The sequence below is a fragment of the Atractosteus spatula genome, chromosome 10, assembly GCF_055471065.1.
Source record: "Atractosteus spatula isolate fAtrSpa1 chromosome 10, fAtrSpa1.hap1, whole genome shotgun sequence".
Lineage (NCBI taxonomy): Eukaryota > Metazoa > Chordata > Actinopteri > Semionotiformes > Lepisosteidae > Atractosteus > Atractosteus spatula.
The window spans coordinates 24,165,943-24,183,935 of NC_142715.1; the positions used below are offsets into that span (position 1 = coordinate 24,165,943).

At 40.9% G+C, this 17,993-nt stretch overlaps 1 protein-coding gene and 1 non-coding gene across 2 annotated transcripts in view; one reads left to right on the plus strand and one right to left on the minus strand.

Moving 5' to 3' along the window:
• Positions 1-17,993, plus strand: part of LOC148826061 (scavenger receptor cysteine-rich domain-containing protein DMBT1-like) — a 204,241-nt gene that overhangs the window by 144,410 nt on the left and 41,838 nt on the right. The window lies entirely within an intron of this gene.
• Positions 3,800-3,871, minus strand: trnaa-ugc (transfer RNA alanine (anticodon UGC)). The gene has a single exon. It is a non-coding gene; the product is annotated as a tRNA-Ala (tRNA).

Genomic DNA, 17,993 nt, shown 5'->3' on the forward strand with positions numbered 1-17,993 from the left:
GCTCGAACCCGGGACTCCCGCGGCTCTCTGCAGCGACCTAGCCCCGTGAGCTAAAGAGAGATCTCTCTACAGCCCAGTAGCTGTAGTCCTGCTATCACAGGGAAGGGCGGTGACGTCACCTGCTGTAACGCTTACGACACAGTACCTGTCAGCCGTAAGCGTTACAGTATATCGGAGTCAACTGATACTGATCAGGTTCTGCTGCTGCTGAACCTGCAGTCTTCACCTTAAAGTTCAATTCCCCAAGCCTTCTGACCTTATATGTCCATCCCTTCTCCTCAAAACTCGTATTTTCACAGGGTACCCTACAGAAATCGCAGTATAGAATGAAAAGCTCCAGTAGATCTCGGCCACTGTTGGTGATTTTCCTTTAAAAACAAATTAATCTCCTGAAATTTGTATCACTTTCACTGAGACCAAGGAGTGTTAAGCTGTACATGAGTCATTGTGGCTCGGTTGTTAACAAAAAGGGTGGTGGTTTGAGCCCTCCCAGGGACACTATGAGCCTTTTAAAGTACACACCCGTCTCACTTTATCTCCACGGCCGGTCTTGTACCGCAATCAAATACAGAGCCCGCAGGGGGTAGTAGGCTCGCAAATATAGCTCACTGTGTATGTAATGAAGAAGCAGAGGTTAGTTTCTTATCAGCGCGTTACAGGGTCTTATGCAACTCGTACCAACAGCTGGGATTTGATCCCTGCACGGGCTATTAGTTGAAAGGCCATTGTAAATGACGTGTAAGAGATTTATAGATAGATACTTTATTGATCCCGTGAGGGGAATTAATCAAGCTTATCCAGCTGGCTTTTATGTTTCACACTAAATTGCGATCTTGAAACCAAAATAGTTAGAAATATTGAACACAACCGTTGTTCCCCAAGAAGGAAAGCTGTTTAACACTGATGTCACACCTTTTTAATCAACCCAGATTGTGAAGACAACTCTGCCCTGTCAAAAGAAAATGTTGCACAAAAGTTGGAAAGCACACTCTGAATCCATCTGTACTGTATATTTGATTTCCGGGAACCGTTCAAGGCTGCTTGGTGCTTCGCAAGCAAGTCATTTAACTTCATTTTAATATGGATGTAACCATAAATGTTCTTAAGCATGTTGTACTTTTGTCGTACTTTTTAAAACATTTTAACTGAGGACGCACGACAGCTATTATACCTTGTGATACATGCAAGACATCTGTAAACGAAGATGTAATTACAGTCAAATTGGCAATTAACAGAAAACCACAATTTGTATAATATTATTTCTCTATGTCGATGATCAGTTGAAGGATTTGAAGAAACTATATAATATTATTCCTCGATATCGATGATCAGTTGAAGGATTTAAGGAAACAGCAGCGATAGAAGGTGATTTTAGTTTTGAACCCATCTTTACACCTCGATAATCCATGTGTCCTCGAAAAAAGAAAAGACAGGCATGTTTTGAGTCTCATAATGATCATCTTCTCGATCCAAAGAAACGTATAAATTTGATTCCTTCCGTAGTATTTTGGATTTTCTTACGAAGATCTCACGAAGTATTGCCAGGGTCTATATTTAGCGTTCTGTAGTGATAACACAGCTGATATTGATTGAGTAGAAATCTATGCTGTATAGACAACTTTATCTGAAGCGAGAAATCCAAGAATGCTACTTATGAAGTGTTAGGATTCATACCAAGATATACTTTTTGTTTTCAACCCAAAATGCTGCTATTGCATTACACATTATGTGAACATTACCAGTTTTGGTAGCTTCTCTGCGCTAAACTACTGTTCAAAACTGAAACTAATTACAAAATAACTAAAGATCAACCATGACAAAAAATTATAAATCAGGACTAATATTAATATCAACTCATATTACTACAGAAGAAAAGATTTAACTGAAATATTAATAATACTATGCAAGCCTAAAAAGTAGAACAATTCAATTTATATAACTTTTATTTTTTTTATATTTTGAGAAATGGGCTCACACACCGGAAGACACTAACGTTTCTCTTCGTTAGAGTATGTGAATAACAGTTTAACCCAAAATGTTTGGAGTCCAGTGGGAGGACTTGCTCGCTGAATGATCTCTCAAGAAATCCCTGGTGAGATTCAAAAGGTGTTTTCTTCAACAGCCACGAAAAGTTTGATGATCTTCTCTGGATTTTCTGAATATGACGTTAAATTAGTTCAAATCAGTTGGTAGTTAACAAAACTAAATGCTTTGGAGGTACATTTAAAACAGCAGAGCAACACTGTAGCACTTCAAGTGTGCCTGAGTTTAATTGTGTAAACCTGTCTCTCTATGAACACGAGCAAAGAGTTCTCACTCAACAGAAGACTGTGATGTGAGCACAGTAATATAAAGCACCTGGAGATGCGGGGGATTGAACGGATTGTTATATGCTTTAAGTGATGGCTGTACGCACAGAAAAAAACGACAGTACTGATGATTTTTTTTTTTAGTTGAAGCACAGATTCTTTCCAAGATAATGGATAAAGGCAACCCAGTGGATACTCTAGTAGAATGTGGAAGACCGTTCACCTATGTAACCAACGCAACCACAGGAACAACGTCAAGAAGCAAAATCAATTCCCCATTTAAATTTGACATGTGAGGTATGTTTTGTGACTGCTTGATGTAAACCCTATGATCTCTTTTGAACTTGGACAAGTTATTTCTGATGGAGCGCTATCCGCAAATATTTAATAAGCTTTACCCCTGCCGATGATTCGGCGTGAAGTATCACAGACAACTGCTTTCACAGACAAAAACAGCTCACCACCACAGCCAATATTAAATGTAGTTGCTGGCACACTACAATGTGCACTGGCTCATAAGTGATTTCGGCAGACGTTGCGCCCTACGTAAAGCTGAAAGTGCCAAAGAGCATTTCTGTTGAGAAAACATTTTTTTCTGCATTGATGTTAAGCTTAGGGAGCCTGTCTTTTTGAAATTCTTTCTCTAAACACCGTCTGCAGCCTCCAGAGAGACTAACAAATATTTTTTTTGAGAAAATGTCTCACACATCAGAAGACACTAACGTTTATCTACGTTAGAGTATGTGAATAACAGTTTAACTGAAAAAGCTGTAATTGTGATTTTGCAAAAATTCAATAAATTGTCCATCAACAGTAAGAAATTATTAAGAAAGTAAGAAATTGTTTTATTTAATAAAGTATAAGACATGAAGAGAGTTTACAGGTTATATCCTTCGCTTTGTCAATTAACTTAAGTGTTCAGGATCCAAGCTCGTGTGTGGATGATTGTGTTTCTTGAATCTCTTTAATCATCAAATGTTGTTGTTTAGTCCATCAGTTTATTCTCGGGTTGTACCATAGATATTTTATACACTCAATACTTTTCATGCTCTTTTGCCTTTTCCTTCACATACGGAAAAAGTTCAAGGTGTTCTTGTTGCTGTGCTCCACACCTACACGAAAGCACATGTAACAGTACAGGACACACAGTGAGGAATTCGCACAGCTTTCAGCTCAGTGCGGAGTCCAGAGGGAGGACTCGCTCGCTGAATGATCTCTCAAGAAATCCCTAGTGAGACTCAACAGGTGTTTTCTTCAACAGCCACTAAAAGTCTGATGACCTTCTCTGGATTTTCTGAATATGACGTTAAATTAGTTCAAATCATTTGGTAGTTAACAGAACAAAATGCTTTGGAGGTACATTTTAAACAGTAGAGCAACACTGTAGCACTTTTGTAGAGTGTAATTGTGTAAACCTGTCTCTCTATGAACACGAGCAAAGAGTTCTCACTCAACAGAAGATTGCGATGTGAGCACAATAATAAGACACCTGGAAATGCTGGGGATTGAACCCGGGACCTCAAACATGCAAAGCATGCACTCTACCACTGAGCTACATCCCCTAGGGTGCAGGTTGTGGAACTGACGTAAAGATGTGCATATGTTCACTGAACACAATCCACCCTTCACGAAGAATGCCTGCAGTTTCCCACTTTCGTGTTTCTTCTACTACAAAGTAAATTCATGGGAATGAAGAAATAAGGAAGGGAAAATAATCTCATCGAAGCTTCCAGAGACTGGGCAAAATGAATAATGTATTTTTATATCCAGTCACATGGGCGACTGGTTGATTATTCAACAGGGGAGTGCGTTTTTCTACCTCCTTACTCGACTGTCTTTCAATTATGTTTTCTTTGAAATCTTTTTGCATCTTTTAAGTGCTTGCGATTAAATTACGCATAGAAAAACAGCAGTACAGTTGATGTTCATGGACGGATGCACACAACTCCAGTTTTTTCATTGGAATTGAGTTCAGAGCTGGAGCTGATCTCCAAAAAACACTGTTTTGGGTAAGTTGTCGAAATTCGCATGAGGCTGCAGACAACTTACCCAAAGTGTTTTCTATAGCTTTCAGGTGCAGTTCATTTATATAAAGGAATGTAAGTGGTATAAACTCAAACTTTTGGGTAAGTTGCCAGACGGCAGTCGAACCTCTAATTTTCTGACGCGAGGCCTGACGCGTTATTCATTACGCCACTGACACTGGTATTGTAGGGCTAAAAAAACACGTTTTCTACATTTGTGTCTGTTTAAAAATCACTCTAAAAAAGACAAAGGGTTTGTGTGTCGCGCTAAAATTCCGCTTCATTTCGAATGCAAATAAAAACCGTTTTGTTCCAAGAAATCATAAATTTGTCCCATCCTTCATACTATACTTCTCTCTTGTAGTGGTAAAGCATTTTGATTTAAACTGAACAATATATGAAGGTTTCATCTATACACTTACACATAATAAGTATACGAATAAATACTGGGAAGAAGCCGCAGCTCAGGTATTAGAGAGATTTAAAATCGGATCGGAGGATTTAGAGTCCAGAGTGCAAACCGACAGCTGACACAGGTCTTTTATAGAACCGTTTTGATTTCCTCTACTTTGTCCCCGTGACGTCATTGTCCTGCTCGCAGCCGAGCCCGACACACGTCTGGTTTTTGTCGCTGGGCGCACACCCTGCGGTCCATGCGGGTCCTAATACCCCCAGTACAATGACGGGGATACTAAACTGTAAACAGGTGCCGTCCTTCGGCTGAGACGTAAAACTGAGGTCCTGACTCTCTGTCAGCATTCAGGAGAATGGTGGTGGTGGAGGGGAGTCCCCATTACCTGTAAAGCGCATTGAGTGGAGTATCCAGAACAGCACTATATAAGTGTAAGCAATAATGATGATGATGATTATTATTATAATGTAAAATGCAATAAAAAAAATCAATATTTGATTCAAAATAGATTAATGTAAAAACTGATAAAGCTAATGCTTTTTTCAGGGCTATATCTACTTTTTTTTTTTAAAAGCGAAGTCTGTCGCAATTGTGAAAGTTAGAGAATGTGTACCAGCGGGTGCCTTCATATCGCGAGCGTCAGTCTCGCCCGTAGCTGCGAGAAGGTTAAAAGCGCCCAAGTGATCTGTCTTTCGTCAAAGTAATTGCCGGAGCAGTAAAACGCAGAGCACCATCCAGCAGCTGTAAACGATATTCGGGGAAGAGCTGATTCTGTTTTCAGCACAGGCAGTGAGAATGAGCTCAGTCCGGCTCCCAGCAGAATCCATCCTGGTTTGGTTACAGTGCGTCTGAGGCTCTTTGGATCGTAACGTTAAAAAAAAAAACAATTGCTCACATCGTGTGACTTCCACGACAGGAAGGAAAGATATCACTTAAAAAATCAGAACTGAAGATTTGGGACCTGGGCCTCTTCTTCTTCTTCTTCTTTTTCACAGCCTTAGTCCCAGACTGTCCTGGGGTCAGCTGCTTTGGTTGCTCTTCTCCATTTGTCTCTGTCGAGCACATCTTCCTCACTCACTTCACATACCTCCATATCTTTTCTCACACAATCTATCCATCTCTTTCTAGGCCTGCCTCTTCCTCTGTTACCTTCCACCTCAAATTCCATTACCCTCTTTGTTACTTCCTCAACGTCCCTCCTCATGATATGTCCATACCACCGTAACCTTGCCTCTCGCATCTTCTCAACCACATCCACCACCCTACATCGTCTACGGATTTCTTCATTTCTGATCTTATCCTTCATTGAAATCTGCAGAATCCATCTCAACATCCTCATTTCAGTTCTTCTCATCAAGTTCTCTTCCCTCTTTCCAACTGCCAAGCATTCAGCTCCATATAGTAGTACAGGTCTAATCACAGTCTTGTACATTTTGCACTTTAACTTTCTGGGAATTTTCCTGTCACAGATTATTCCAGTTATTTCTCTCCACTTGTTCCATCCAGCTTTCACTCTTTGTTTTACTGCCTCCAGTGTTTCTCCTCCCTTTACCAGTTTTGATCCAAGGTATTTAAAGTCATCAACTTGTTTCAATTTTCCTCCATTTGTCTCCTCAACATTGGTCATAGTATCTCCTCTTCTCTCCATTACCATTATTTCAGATTTTTCTGCATTCATTTTCAGTCCACCCTTTTCCAGACTCCTCTGTCATTTGAACACTTTCTCCTGTAGTTCTACTTCTGAGTCTGCCATCAGTGCCACATCATCAGCAAAGATGAGTTCCCAAGGCACTTCTGTTCTTACCTCCTCTGTCAGTGTGTCAATAATGTTTATGAAAAGGAAAGGACTTAGTGCTGATCCTTGGTGTACTCCAACTGTGATTTCAAACTCTTTTGTCTCTCCCTGTTGTGTTATCATCTTCGTAGTTGCATCTCTATAGGTTGCTTGAACTAACTTCACCATGCTTTCTGGTACTCCTTTCTTCCTCAAGCACCAATACACCACCTCTCTGGGCACACGGTCATATGCCTTCTCCAAGTCCAGAAAGGCCACATACAGCTTTTTCCCTTTCTCTAGTGTCTTCTCCTGTAACTGTCTCATCACAAAAATGGCATCTGTTGTGCTTTTCCCCGCTGAGAATCCAAATTGTGAGTTGTGGATCCTGATTATCTTCCTGAGTCTCTTGTCCAGAATTTTTTCCAGGATTTTCAATCCATGTTCCAGAAGTTTTATTCCTCTATAGTTTTTACACTCCATTGGGTCTCCTTTCTCCTTGTAGATGGTAACCATACTGCTTTTTGTCCATTCTTCTGGAATTCTCTCTTCCTTTGCAATATTGTTTAGCAATCTCGTCAGCCACTGAATCCCCTCTTCATCGAGGTTCTTAAAGTGTTCTGCTGCTATTCCTGATGGTCCAGTTGCTTTGCCCACTTTCATCTCTTTGATAGCTTCTGTCACTTCCTTTACTGAAATTTCTTGGATTGGTCCACACACTACGTCTGCCTCCACTAGGTTCTCCCTCTCATTTTCTACATTTAACAGATTTTTGAAGTACTCCAGCCATCTTTGCTTGATCTGTTCTTCTTTAATCAAGACTCTGCCTTCTCCATCCTTGAGTACCGCCACCCGGATAATATCTTTTTTCTGTCCCGCTCTATGTTTAGCAATCTTGTAGATTTGGTCCTCTCCTTCCTTTGTTTCAAGTTTCTCATACCATTCTTTCCAGTCTCTTTCCTTTGCTCTTGCTACACTTCTTTTTGCTACCTTCTTTAGTCTCTTATATTCTTGTAATTCTCCAGTGCCATTTTTCAGTGCCTTGTATGCTTTTTTCTTTTCCTTCAGTGTTTCCTGAACTTCCATATCCCACCACCACTCTTCATTTTCCCTCGGTCTGCCTCCTCTTGTCTTTCCACAAACCCTGGTAGCAGCCTCTTCTAGGATGTGGCTCATCTCAGTCCACTCTTCTTCAACTGAAGGCTCCTCTGTTTCCTCTGTGTTGTTTTTCATTTCTTTCACCAGCCTGTTGAAATCTACTTTGTTTTCTCTCAGTTTCCACACTTTTGTTCGTGCTGGGTGTTTCCTCTGCCTTATTCTTCGCTCCTTCAATATTGTGATGTCCATCACCAGTAGCCTGTGTTGTCTGGTAACAGCCTCATAGGGCAGGACTTTAGCATCTTGGACTTTCGCTCTATCAATTCTTCTCACTAATATGTAATCTATTTGGGTATCATGGCCTCCACTCCTGTATGTCACCTTTTGCTCATAATTCTTCGTGAACCCTGTGTTCACTGCAAACAATTCAAGAGCTTGGAGTGTTTCTAGTAGCCTTCCTCCTTCTTCATTTCTCTCTCCTAGCCCTCTCTGACCATGTTCATCTGGATAATCTGGGCATTTCTCTCCTAAATGTGCATTGAAGTCTCCTCCAATTACCACCATTTCATTTCCTGGGATTCTGCTAACCACTTCTTCGAGATCTTCCAAAAAGCTATCCTTTTCCTCCTGTGGTCTTCCTACCTGTGGTGCATATACAGAGATGATATTCCATAACCCACTCTCAAAAGCCACCTGTACATTGATAATCCTGTCTGAGTGTCTAACCACCCTCACTATCTTGTCTGCTAGGTCTTTGCACACTATCACACCCACTCCATTCATTTTGGTACTCTTTCCAGCATATAGAATCTTGTATCCCTCTCCTAGGTGTCTTGAGCTGTTTCCTTTCCACTTGGTTTCTTGCACACACAAGATCTCCACTTTTCTCCTTGCCATAGTTTCAACCAATTCTCTCCCTCTCCCTGTCATGGTGCCAACATTCCAACTCCCCACTCTCATTGACTTAACATTCCTTCCAGGCCCCTTCACCTTGTTTCTTTTCTGTAGCCCCCACTCTACAGTTTTCCCCACAGTAGCATAATTTCCATTAGTACCCTGTTGGGACACAGCACTAATGGCGGACGTTGTTAACCCGGGCCCCGGCCGATCCGGTATGTGCTTTGTGTTCTTTGCAACCATGGTTTAGGCAAGATGGTTTTACGTCGGATGCCCTTCCTGACGCAACCCTTTTAGTCGCCTCTTACGACAGGCAGGGATACCCAGGAGGTATTCTGATCCCCCTCCCGAGGGATAGGGACCTGGGCCTCAATTTAATCAAATTATTAAAATAATAATGATCAAAATATCAGATTGTGTTTCTGCAACATTTCGTGCACAGTACGCCATTTTTATCTAAAACAGTCACAATAGGGCTTTACACGCAGTCTGGGGTATTTTCCCCTTTTATATTTTTGCCACTTTATATCGAACCTGTTATACTCCCAGAAGTGCACAGTAGCTTTTACTTAATAAAAATGTACAATTCACCGCTAGTATAAACAGATGTGTGCCGTGTTTGCCTTTGTAAGCATTTGTTTAAAAAATAAGTTCACAATACGATAAAAACACAGAAAGCACAAACTTTATAATACAACGATACAAAATCAATACCAAATCATTATGCCAATTATCCTTTGAAAACAGAGAACACCTTTATATCTACAAAAAAACTTGACATTTGTATGTATTTTTGAATTACAAAGCAGACAGTGTAGTCCCTTAATACAAAGATCAGATCTTGGCCAAAACAAGACAATGAGACGTGGGCTGAATTCGGAACAGGAGCCTCTGCTTCGTCGTTTATTGAGCTTTTGATCAATGTCTGAATGAAACAGATTCCCTCTTTTAACTCTTTGATTAAAGTACACAAAAAGCACCTTTCTTCAAGCCAGAATCAAACCAGCAACCTAAGGATTCCCCGTTGAGTCTACACTCTTCCGTTCTACCAACTGAGCTATCGAAGGGACATCAGACATTGCTCTCTTGCACATACTGCCCAATGTAGTGAAATGTTCCGGGTGATTTAAATCCCACTTCGACATCAAGTTTCCAACTCGTTTCCTTAGTCTTGTTTACCTTGAATTTAAGCTACGAACCAGGATTCTACTGTATAAACTTCCAGGGATATTACAAAATGTTTGATGGGGCATCAATCATTCCAGGCAAAAATTGACTCCTTTTTTTTCTCGAGGGATCATATTAAACATTTCATTCGTATCGAGAGAAGGATCACCATGAGACACAAAACAGTTTCTGTCTTTATTAGAAAGTAGCGTTTGTCCTACATTAATAATATTTTCGTGAAAAGACAGAAGTTGTAAATTTTAAAATTTATATTTGAATCGAAATGTGGTTTTGAGTTAAATAGTAGCGTGTTCATGTAATTAGTTTGTGTTTGTCATTACTATATATATATATTGCCATGTTACTAGAATTTGTAACTGAAGTTTACTAGTTGTGTTTTTCATGATGATTAGACATTTGTTGATTACAATATTGTATATAATGTATAATTTGAACTATATATTTTTCAGGTGTGAATAATTGTATATTTTAAGAATAAATTTCTAAAACAAATCATTGGCTTTATTTACTTGTTTCTACACCTATAAAATTCTTTCTTTGATGTATAATAGACCTTTATATATTTACAATAGTCCTCTAAATTTATCCGTGTAATAGAACTCCAACCATTTATGTATAATAAACATATAATCATAGATGTCTAATTGACGTATAACGATACACGTATATTAGAATTTCATTCTAGACCAGTTACGGAGCACATTTACACGTCTGGTATGCGTTTAATAGTCGTACTGTATATTCTACATCTTTTGCCCACTGGGATGTGCCGATTTTAATTTAGCAAACCAAGATACACATTTTCTAATGCAGCCTTAATTACAAGACAGTTTGTTTCTCGAAAATGTAAAAAAGAGAAAAATGAGTATATACTGTATGAATGACAATCTTTCAAAGCTGAAGATTTTACTTTTGAAAAATTGACATCTTATGTATGCAGATGCATTCGCTGGTTTTAGAACTTTGCTGTGCTTGCTGAATCATTTTCAGTGTTATAAACTGGGTGTGGAGGTAGCGATCACTTTGTAAAGCAGTTGATAGGCTGGAGCTGTTCAGACTACTCCTGTTATTTCTCAAATGCTTCCATCATTTTTCGTTTACGCTACGACGCGAGTACAGTATGTACATGTGTTTGATTTTCATTTCACTGATTCTCATTGAAGATTTGGGAATTAACGACGAAAGAATCAGTTGCCTTGGAAAGCAGAAGGTTTGGTTCTCAACGATATTGAAGACACGCCCATGTAGAGAAGTGTGTGATGATTTGTACTTTGAAAGACCAAGTGCTCAAAGTGACGTCTGAGTTTACCGTTGAGACTTTTCATCTCGGACGCACTTTTAGAAATCAAAGATAGAGCAGTTTTGTTGAATCACTCAGCAGCCACTGTCAGCAGAGTGGCGCAGCGGAAGCGTGCTGGGCCCATAACCCAGAGGTCAATGGATCGAAACCGTCTTCTGCTATGTACATTTTATGCACGATTGATAAGCACACCATCAGTTTAATGAAGTGCATTAAAACTGATTTTTTCTCTCGTGTGTCTGCAAGCTTCACACTTACAGTACTCTTTCATCTTTACCAATAGCAGATGCCCAAATGTATCTTTGGTTGTTCTGCGATCTTTCATAGTTTCCTCAATTCCTTCAAATGAACATCCATATCAAAGCAATTATGTATATATATATATTACAATTAAGGTACATATTAAAAATATCAACACACATTTGTATAATGCTCATTTAATGATTGTCAAGGATTGTCAAGTTCTCCAACAAATCTGTGTTCTAATTTTAAAATATTTTTGCTAAGGATACAACGGGTGTAGAAATGAATTCTCCCAACAGCCAGTTAAAGAAAAATTCCACACGTGAAGATGGTTTTCTTGGACATTGACTTAGGTACTTAATTGTTTACTTGTTGTAGTTCCACACGAGTAAAACACGAGGATTTCCTGCAACATTCAAAAGGGTTTGCGAAGAAATCCCTTCAATTTTTAGTGGAGATTTTGTTTACATCATCACAATTTGAAGCGCGTCCCTGAGTGCGTTTGACCCACCAGCCCTTTATTTAACATCTGCACAGGGACACATTCCTGTTGCTTTTCACAACTCACATGTTTGTAGTTAAAGAAAATAAAATACTGTCATTTTCCTGCCAGCTGGCAGTATTTCTTCTGCACTGACCAAGAGTAACCAAGAACTTCATTTAATCTTTCGCAGGCTGTAATCTACAGAAAAGGAAGTGAATACTTGTATTAAGCTAAATCAAGCCGACGGAGATGCACTGCTGTTGTTTTTCTCCACTTTTCGTTAAAAGGAGAAAAAATCACTGGCATTTTTTGGAAGCATTTCTTCTGTCCTGAGAAGCAAGATTTGTATTTTATCTTTCAGAAGTTGTATGAATTTCTTGAAGTTCAGAAACAACTTGTTCCATAAAAGAAATGAACACTTGCTTCAAAGAAAATCAAGACGTATGTCTCTCTCGCTGTGTGTGCTTTTATCTGCCCATCTCTCTCTCCTCTTCTTTCTGGCAGTCTGTGCAGAGTATCTGAAGGGGATGTAACACCACTTGGCAAAGAAGAAAAATTCTCAGAGACAGAATAAAAAATCATTATTCTCTTTTCAGTCAGATTCACAGCTCAGACTCACACTCAGACAGAAGCTCAACTCCGTACTGCTCTCTATCCTCACAATCCAGAACCAGAACATATTCAGGCAATCAGTGCTGCTACATGAACAATATCAGACAGAACAGCCTGGACTCAGGTCACATCTCCCCCTTTTCTCCTTTCTCCCAGCCCTCTTAGAGACATAAAAGAGCTCCTGGTTCTCCTCTCTGTGAACTGGGCTCAGGGCTCACTGATCTGGCAGCTGTGGGCTCTGTTCCAGGGCAGAAGCAAGAAGTTTCTATTAACCCTTTCCAGGACTTCCAGCCCTTCAGTATTACTTTCTTTACTGTATATCAGCCTCCAAACATGTTTTTTAAGTGTTTTATAACACAAGTGAGTGTGGAATTATCTTTGTATTTATGTAATAAACACCAGTATTGACACTCTGATCAGTATATTGATTATTAGTAGCCAAAGGCCGATGGTCGTAACTACAATAGTGACCAGTTGACCAGTCTGTAGCTCTGAACAGTGCTCTGGTGATTCTACACCAGCCCTGGGATTCAGCTGCTCTCACAAGTGTCTCACAGTCTTATAAATGTACAATTAGATGAAGTCTTGTAACAGTTATACAGTTAATTTAAATCATCAGACTACCTATAGAGCTGAGAGCTGGGTGAAAATAAAACCAGGATACACATTTTAATGAGTACATGAGTACATGAGTCTAATCCTCCTGGCTTCTGCATGTATACTCTGATGATTCGTGTAAAACCCTTAAAAGCGCTTATTTCAGGGACTCGTGCTCATTCTCTACTGCTCCACACGGGTATGCTTTGTAACACATTAATCTGTGAAGTAAACTATTTTTTTTCTGTTTAATGAATTTCATTCCTCCGTTTGTCTCTCTCCTTCTCCAAGTGTTATAAATCACCTCTCTTCACAGCCCGGTTTAGTTTTTTTGGAGATGTTATATTTGTATGAAAAGCCCTCCGGGCTCCGGACAGGAGTCTCCTCCAGCAGAGATGCGCTATTTAAAAAAGAAAATAAATAAACGTATAGAATTTACAAATATAACTTCAACCAGAGGATCAGAAACAGGTACAAGAGAAAAAAACAAACCGAAAAAAAACATTTAACCACCAGAAGTAATGAAGTAAATTATGTGATCAAATTGTATTTTTACATATATCATGTTTTCCTTGCTCAGTTGTTTATAGAACTTAAATAGTGTTTCAACATGCATGCGTTTCCTGTATAAAATAAAAATCAGCACTCACTTTTTTACATAACAAAAAAAAACGCTTTTCTTTTTTAAACATTTCGAGTACCTCTGGCATTCATGAAAAAGACACACAAAAGCAGCAGAGACTCGCTCTGCTCTGTCAGAATTAGCGCTGTGACGTCACAGACACCAGCCGGAGCGCCGGGATCAGAGAGAGAAAGAGCGCGGGAGGCGCACGGAGCGCACGGAGAAGAGTTATTGATCACTTATCTATCGACAACCAATTATTTCAACTGAAGAACCGTAGAAAAATCGATTAACTTCACCGATTGGTGAGTACTGATTCTTTTCTTGATCCTGTTTGAATATCTAGAAAACAGTTAATAAAGACTGTATCGACCAATTACCATAGTGCGTTTAGGGTTAATAATGTTCAAACCGAAATTAAACAATGATTATTCATATTATTATTTAGGTAACTGTATCCTAGAGCTAGAAAATGCTATTTCAAGTTAATAAATGTATGTAAGTAGCAGTTTAAATGCATTTTTCCAGTGTTTATAAATCATAAGAATGGTAACCACGGCGACAGGTGCCCCATCGGTTTGGTGGACTGTGTCACTGACTATATTAACTTCTGCGTAGATAACACCATCCCCACCAAAGACGTACACTGCTTTTCCAATAACAAACCCTGGATCACCAGCGACCTAAAGGCTCTTCTGAATGACAAGAAGAGAGCCTTTAGGAGGGGAGATAAGGAAGAGGTCAAGCGTGTACAGAGGGAGCTAAAGCAGAAGTTAAGAGAGAGCAAGGACGCATACAGAAAGAAGATAGAGGACAAGCTGCAAAGGAATAGGGTGAGAGATGTATGGAGCAGCATGAGAGAGATCACTGGCTTCAAACAGGCTGGGGGTGCAACAGAAGGGAACCTGGAGATGGCCAACGAGTTGAACCAGTTCTTTAACAGGTTTGATTCTGGGTCCTCTGTGGCGCAACACCCATCCCCCCACTGCCACACGCTCCCTAACCCTTCACAGCTGCGACTGCCCAATACCTCCTCCATCCCCCCACAAACATGGCCGCCTACAGCCACAACCCCCGACGGCTACTCACCCACCCATCCCCCACAGCTGCCACTCTCCAACACCTCCGCCATTAACACCTGCAGCACTGAAAGCAGTATGAGCACCATCCCCCAGGCCAGGCTGACCATCACAGCTGACCAGGTGAAGAAGGAGCTGAAGAGGCTGCACGAGGGTAAGGCCACAGGACCAGATAACATCTGCCCCAGAGTTCTGAGGGCCTGTGCTGATCAGCTGAGCGGAGTGCTCCAGCGACTGTTCAACCTGAGCCTGCGCTTGGAAAGAGTCCCGGTGCTCTGGAAGACATCATGCCTGGTCCCGGTACCAAAGAAAGGGCGCCCCTCTGTCCTCAACGACTACAGACCAGTTGCACTGACTTCTCACATCATGAAGACACTGGAGAGGCTGGTCTTATCCCACCTGAGACCCCTGGTCAGCTCATCACTGGACACCCTACAGTTTGCCTACCAGCCCAGTGTTGGTGTGGAGGATGCGATCATCTACATGCTGCAAAGGGCCTACTCACACCTGGACAGGGCTGGCAACACTGTAAGGATCATGTTTTTCGACTTCTCCAGTGCCTTCAATACCATCCAGCCCTTACTTCTAAGGAGGAAGCTGGAGGAGATGCAAGTCGATGCCTCCACGACCTCGTGGATCACTGACTACCTGACAGGCAGACCACAGTCTGTGAGACTTCAGAACTGTGTGTCTGAACAGGTAGTGAGTAACACAGGGGCACCTCAAGGGACAGTTCTTTCTCCATTCCTCTTCACCCTCTATACTTCGGACTTTAAGTACAACTCAAAGTCATGCCACCTGCAGAAGTTCTCAGATGACTCTGCAATTGTGGGATGTATCAAGGGTGAGCAGGAGGAGGAGTACAGAGGACTGGTCAGCAGCTTTGTGGAGTGGTGTGGGGTGAACCACTTGGAACTGAATGTGACGAAGACAAAGGAACTGGTGGTAGATTTCAGGAGGAAAAAGGTCAAACCTACTCCTGTCTACATCCATGGGAGTGGCGTGGAGATGGTGGACTCGTACAAGTACCTGGGAGTGCACATCGACGATAGACTGGAATGGTCTAAGAACATCGAGGCCATCTATAAGAAGGGACAGAGCCGACTCTACTTCTTGAGGAGGCTCAGGTCCTTCAATGTGTGTAGTAAGATGCTACACATGTTCTATCAGTCGGTGGTAGCGAGTGCCATTTTCTACGCAGTGGTGTGCTGGGGCTCTGGGATTAGAGCAGTAGATTCCAAAAGGCTGAACAAGCTCATCAGGAGAGCAAGCTCTGTCATTGGGTTTGACCTGGACTCCTTGGAGGTAGTGGCTGAGAGGAGAATGAGGTCCAAACTAGAGGCCATCATGGACAACTTCTCCCATCCCCTCTTTGACAGGCTGGCAGGAATGAAGAGCACGTTCAGCAATAGACTGATTCATCCACGGTGCGACAGGGAGCGCTACAGGAGGTCATTCTTGCCGTCTGCCATAAGACTGTACAACGCATCCACCTTGCGTCTTGGCAGAGGCAACATCGACAGTGACCTGTTTCTGGACTAAACGCATCTACACATCTACTGCTACATCTGTTCTCTTTCTTTTTCTTTTTTCTTTTTCCCGTTTACAACCACTTTTTGTGCAATATATGCCAGGGACCTGTGCAATACATAATATTTATATCTATAGTTACATCTATATTTATATTCATATGTGTGATATGAGTGTGATACGATTTTCTGTGTACTGTTCTGTTCTAGTTTGTTCTTGTGCGTCCGGACATTGAGTAACTCTTGTATTGTATTGTATGTATTGTACTATTATTATATAATTCGTTACACTGTGGCTGTGTTGTGTGTGTTAAGCTGCTGTTGCACTGCAATTTCCCTCACGGGATCAATAAAGTATCTATCTATCTATCTATCACTGCACGCGTCTAAGTGTCTCGCATTTGTCACAGAGAGCGGTGTGACATCACGGGTAGCAACTAATACTAATATCAGTGTCTTCATGTTAATATTAGTGAGATTACAACTGGTAGTTTTAATGCTAGTGTTCATGTGAGTATTAATGACAGTAGCACTACTGATTGTTTTAGTTTTAATGTTCATATTCATGTTAATATTAATTCTAATTATAGTGTTACTGTTAGAGTATTAACACTAGTAGTAATGTTAGTTTTAGTAACAGCATTGCTGTTATTATTAGTAGTTTGTGTCAGTGTTTGTGATAGTGTTACTGTGGTAGTATTAGTAGTATTTATATTTGTGTTAGTTATTGTGTATCTGTAGATAAGTGTGTTTGTGGTATCTGTGCGTGTGTAGGTGCATGTCTGGGCGTGTGTGGGCTGTTAGTGTGTGAGCATGTGGGGTCTCTGAGTGTTTGGTGTCTATAAGTGTGTGTCTGCGAGTATGCGTAGTGTCTATTTGTTTCTGTGAATGCTTGCCTGTGAATGTGTGTGTATGGTGTGTGTCTGTGAGTGTGTGGTGTCTGTCAGTGTGTAGTTTTATATTTGTAAGTGTATGTGTGGGTATGTCTGTCAGTGTGTAGTGTCTGTGTCTATGTGAGTATTAATGATGATAGCATGTGTGAGTGTATACATGTCAGTGTGTGAGTGTCTGATTGTGTGTATAAATGTGTAATGTGTCTGTGAGTGTAAATCTGTGTGAGAGTGTAGGTGTACACTTTGGGGCAAAACAGGAGAAGGCCCTGTCACCCATAGAGTGTAGATGGACTGGGGGACAGATAGAAAAACACAATTAGAAGAGCGAAGGTTGTGAGGTGGGGAGTAGGGCGATAACCCAGACAGGTACTGAGGTGCCAAGCCATGGAGAGCCTTATAGGTGAGCATGAGGATTTTGAAGTTGACAGGAAGCCAGTGCAAGGATGTGATCACAATCCAGTGCTAATTTGTTTCTTGTGGCTGCTGGTTCATTTTCAACTGTGGACTCTTAAGAAGTCCTTTATTTGACTTGATCAAAACCAATTCTTAGACGATTTCGAAAGGTTGAATCAAAATGTTACATGACCCCGGTGGGATTCAAATCCACAACCTTTGAATGACTTCATTCTATCAAGGCCTAGAAGTCCAAAGCACTCTCCATTGCGCCACAGAGCCAACCGCTACATAGTGATATAAAACAGTTACAGAAAGCTGTAACTCATGCTTCTCCCGTTGTCTTTAAATTAAGCTCCATAAATATTGACAATGAGTGGCCTGTTGTCTACGAATAGATACCGCTGGGATTCGCACCCAGGGTCTCCTGGTTTTTAGTGAGGCGTCTTAACCAGCTAAGCCACGGCGCCAAACCTGCTAAATGTTATCCACAACTTCAAACACCTGTGAGAAACGGGCAACTGCAGTGTTACGCCTGC